Below are 5,797 nucleotides of genomic sequence, written 5' to 3'. Positions count from 1 at the left end.
ATGTGTCGATTTGGGAAAAGTTATTCAAGACTAGTTCAAAGAAGGCCAATATGAAGTAGACCATTTGAATGGAACCCAGCAATCACCAAATATCACTATCAAAGACTTATAATGTATTTTGGAGCAGAATGAGCTCAATCGATTCCCTCCCCTTATCGTTGGTGAAAGAGATGAAGCAGGATGTTTTTGATGAATGACCCAGTAGTTTATTGAAAACTATTCACAACACGTACGGGTCAATTCCTTGACATATTCAACTATGAGTGATGCAAAAGGGAAACAGATCAATATCAAATAGTCACTTCTTTATTGCCATAAGCCTTGAAATTTTGGTGGAGGTGGTTAGACGTCTGTATCAATCCCTGTCATGGAACGATTCTTATTTGATCATCCACTAGAAAATAAATGTCAAGGTTTGAGCAGCATTTGAACTTGAAAGGTAAAGGCGGACAACACTCCGCAAAGAGTTTCGACCGGCATGCTAAAAATTCTGTCTACCGACTTAAATCCGTTGTGCATAGTACAACAATAGAATTTCTTTTCATAGTGTCTGGAATGATTGGCCACATTTACACTACTCACACAGATACACGCATTCACACACACACAGACACATACGCACACACAAAATAAATACACACAAACACACACACACATATATATAGTTTTAGGTAAAAGAACCAAGATTCGTGAACTCATCGATGAAAATCCACTGTCACATATAGAAAAATAACGGAATCGACTAGTCCCCTCCCCCAAAATTTTAGGCCATGTGCTTTCAGTACAAAGGATTGATGTACGATTATTCGTTTCCGATGTTCAAACGTATTATAACCACTTCTGACGTAATTGTTTCAGTAATTTCCATTATATTATTATATATTTATATCTCTTTTATGTGTATGTGAGTGTATGAGCGAGCGTATGTACAAATATGCATATGTATACAAACATACACACACACGCACGCACACACAAACCCACACACACACACACACACACACACACACATACACACTGGACTACCAGTGACGCGTTGGGTCACCGGGGAAGTCTGAGTTTCCAGTAACGGAATTTTGTTTCGTGCTTTGTTTTTCTTTTCCATGTTATTCCTCATGCTTTCAACACCGAAATCATGCGTAAACTGCCCCTTTCCCCAGAAAAAGAAAGATTTGGTAGCTATTTCTTGCACGCCCTGCTACCACGTAACAGGTACTTCAGGTCCTTTATCATAAATACCCACTAAGTGGTAGCAGAGCGTGCTAGAAATAGCAACCAATTTTTTTGAGGTGAGATACATCGAATATAGTCGAAAAATATCAATGGAAAAAAATTATTTCACGCCGAGGTTACGAATGGGTTTCTTACGAAATATTAACCGTATTTTTAAAGTTATTTTCCCTTTAAAATATTTTTTTTAATATGCCAAAAAGTTTCTAATGGTATTCACTTGAAAATAATTTTAAAAAGCATTAAATATGGTATGTTTAAAGAAAGCTAAAATATAAGTACTTACTGTACAAACAACTTACACTTTTGATATCACATACACTTAAAAAATATTTCTAAATGTCTAAAATATTGTGTTAAACAAAAGCAAAAATACAAACAATTACTGTAATAAAGCAAATCGTATATTTTCGTTGTCAAGGTAAGTGTTTCTTCCCTTTCAGGGTTAAAATATTTCTGGAATATTTTTTCATTATACACCGTTTGCGGTATTTACACCCCGAAAATCCGAAATATCTTAACAACCACTTGTCCGATTAACGCGAATTTTGTTTTATTCCGTTCGTATTCTCATTTCAGACGGATTTTGCGCCATTATGCGCCAATTAGCTTGGCTTACATTGCAAGCAAGATTCGAGCTCATTTTTAATGTATTATAGATAAAAGTTAGGAGGCGCAATGGCCCAGTTGTTAGGCAGCGCACTCGTAGTCATAGGATTGCGGTTTCGATTCCCAGACTGGGCGTTGTGAGTGTTTATTGAGCGAACACACCTAAAGCTCCACGAGGCTCCGGCGGGGGATGGTGGTGAGCCCTGCTATACTCTTCCACCACAACTTTCTCTTACTCTTACTTCCTGTTTCTGTTGTACTTGTAATTCAAAGGGTCAGCGTTGTCGCACTGTGTCACGCTGACTATCCCCTAGAACTACGTTAAGGGTACACGTATCTGTGGAGTGCTCGGCGAATTGCACATTAATTTCACGAGCAGGCTGTTCCGTTGATTGGACCAACTGGAACCCTCGACGTCGTAAGCGACGGAGTGCCAACACCAATATAGATAAAATTTAAAGACCCCCTTCGGTCATGAATGACCATGAGATTGCACCTAGAAAGTTCCACAATGAGGTTCAAGGCTGTTTATGGAAGACCAGCCGTCACCCATGCATACTAGTTTCCCTTCTCCAAGCGAGTGATGTTATCCAGGGTAAAAACAACAGTGACTTTGTAAATCATTTCTAGAATTTGGTGAACTGGAGCCACATCTAAAAAGGTGTCTTAGTCAAGCACACAGTACAGCTCCTTACAGAAATCGAACTCACTACCTCATGGGCCTTCACGCCTCACAAATATGTAAATATATAATTATATATGTATATATGTCTATGTCTATATATATATATATATATATATATATATATATATATATATTTGTATTGGTGATATTATATTAAAATTACGATTTAACGTCATTATTTAAAATCGACGATAACCTTAAATTAAAGAATTAAATTTAGTACAAGAAAAAGTCGTATATACCCAGGGAAAATTAATTAATGGTAAAATAAATTTAAATTAAAAACGTTATGTACGTTTAATATAAAAACATTCACAAAGAACTAATCACAGCATACATATGCATTTAGTAATACATACACATACACGTAGTAACGCATACACAGAGATTTGTTTTAAATTTATATATTCATTTTACATTTAATTATATTATATTAATTTATTGAACAATTTTCTTATTTCAATATTCAATACACCAGACAGTTTTTCAATTTATCTGTATGCGTACATAGGTTATGGTATATTTATTTATCTTGATGTGAATATTCGTATGTAGCTATATATATCTACGTATATGTGTATTTGTATATTTGTTAGCGTGTCTACATGTGTGTTACTATTGTATATATGTACGTATTTATCATTCAACTACGAAAGTAGTTGAATAATATTTTTAAGTCCACACGCAGAAGAGTACAGGGTTTGTTACTAATTCAGTACTGAACTAAATGGAAAACTGTTAACATTTTTGAAGCGGACTGGTGCATAGCTACATTTCAGAATAAAAAAATTGAGATTTGATCCAGTAGAAAAACCAAGATTGGTGACACAGGTACCAACCTTTACAAGATGTATTTCATGATAAAATGAATTTAGCTTTCATGTTCATTTTCACAATTAGTGAAATTTCGTTACCTGTACCAAATCCGCTCACATGGCTTTGGCCGGCCTGAATCTATGGTAGAAAACACTTCGCCAAAGTGGCACGCGGTTAGACTGAACCCAGAACCATGTTCTTGGAAAACAAGCTCCTTACCAAAAACCCACTCCTTTGTCTATATAATTTTTTTTTTTTACTTCCTTTAATAATTTGACTGCGGCCATGCTGGAGCACCGTATGTGCAACTAATCTTCAATATACCGTAACTCATATAACATTTCTAATAAATGCAATTTATATGCACACATGCAAATATACATATTCACTATTTGCCAACAAACTAAGAATCAAGAGAAATTCAAGTATCTTATGGATACATAAGAACATAGTCCACCATGGCCCAATGAATATTTAACTGCCACGTACACAAATTCATTTCAGCAACAACGTTGTCTCCTTTATCAATTCTAAACTTTCTACATTTGTAATGGTGCAATATTGAGCCAATTCAGTTCTCTCTAATGATAGTTATAGTTTACTGTACTGTGATAGCATTAGAAAGTGCGGGATGTTCCAGCAGAGTTGATGACGTCGAGCAAATTCCGTGCCAGTGTACGACTAAAAGCAATTCAATGTAAATAGCTCTAAGAACATAATGATATGAAGAGCTGTGAAGAAGAAGGGCATTTGTGCTGACCGTATGTACTCTTAGACCGCGTGTACTTTTATTTTCTCATATATTATGCTCTTTGGAAACGGATTCACGTTGCATCTGGTATTTTAGTCATTTTAATAAACGATTAGCGGTATTATGTTCATTGGAAGCATGAATCTGTTTCCAATGAACATAATATATGATAAAATAAAAGTACACGCGGTCTAACAGTACATACGATCAGCACAAATGCCCTTCTTCTTCACGGCCCTTCATATCATTATTTTATCATATCTATACACATTGAATTGCTTTTAGTCGTACACTGGCTCGAAATTTGCACTAAAATGATTACGTTCTGAGTCGAAATTCACCCATCGTCGATTTTGCATTTCTATTGCAAGGTCGATTAAATATGTATCATTTGAGCACTGGGGTCGATATACTCGAATAATCCATCGTAATTGCTGGCCTTGTGCCACATTGTGAATGCAATACATTTCATACTGAGTGACCTGTCAATAAGAACTGTTAACTTATTAAATGTTATGACTGGTAAAGTTAACAGAAACCAGAAGGTAAACAATGTCCTTAGGTTTCTTTTCATCACTCGACAGGTTTGGCATTACTTTACATAAATTGTTTGCTGCTTGTTTGGATATTATAAAACCGAATGTCCTTCCTGACATTGAAGAGATCAATGGGAAAATATCAGTGATTTAAGCGAATATTCGATCAAGTCAATAACGTAAAAAAGCAAAAAAAAAAAGTACTAAATGAAAATTTTAAAATGGATGGAAGGCAATTTCTCAAGGTAATACTTTATTTCTGTAATGTGCCACAACGGCTATTTTTATTTGAAACGAATAATATTCTATGTAGATTAGTATTTAGTACTTTTCAAATATATTATTCATCTAGGATTGCTTCCATACATATTCATCTATATTCATAGAGAACGCGCAGAGATATGTATTTTGCTGATACTTAAATAACGTGTAAAATATCATGGTATTCTTAATGACACATTGACTTTTCAATAATAATTTCAATCTTACATATTCACGTGAGGGTTGACCCAATATGGCGCTTTTAGTAGTTGTAAGCAGAACTCATCAGCATCTACTGCATTGGCAAATTCCGTAATATTTGAAACCTCAGATCTCACTTGGTGCAAGAGATTGCTATTACCATTATATGTTGACCTGTATGACAACCAAGAAATCTTCGGAAACATATTTTTCGTTGTAAGTGACAGCTTTTGAACTTCATAACATTTTAAGTTTCCCTTAAAATACCCTATTCCCTCTTCATATACTATGCTTATCTGAAATGTTATAGGCTGTCAGCTTTCTGCAGTGAAGTGGCATATATGTCTTGTTGTTAATGCCAATAAAGAATCCACCGAGTATATAAATAAACAGGTTTTATCTCAGCTTTCATATTTTCTTTCGAGAGGGATTGCTCTTTTGAAAGAAAGGTTAAGACGTACATCGTTGAATTATGAATCGGCTGCGAATCTTACGCAATCAGTAATCAGTTATAAACATCTTGAAGCATACATATATATGTATGCATATATGTATCAATACATATGTGTCTATGTCAATATATATGTGTGTCTGAATGTATATGCACATACATACAAAACATATATATGCATATATGTCTATACATATGTATGTATGTGTATATATGTGTATGCTTATATATATATATATATATATATATATATATAT

Source organism: Octopus bimaculoides, chromosome 6 (assembly GCF_001194135.2).
Source record: "Octopus bimaculoides isolate UCB-OBI-ISO-001 chromosome 6, ASM119413v2, whole genome shotgun sequence".
In the NCBI taxonomy this organism is placed as follows: Eukaryota; Metazoa; Mollusca; class Cephalopoda; order Octopoda; family Octopodidae; genus Octopus; species Octopus bimaculoides.
This window is presented reverse-complemented; position numbering follows the sequence as displayed.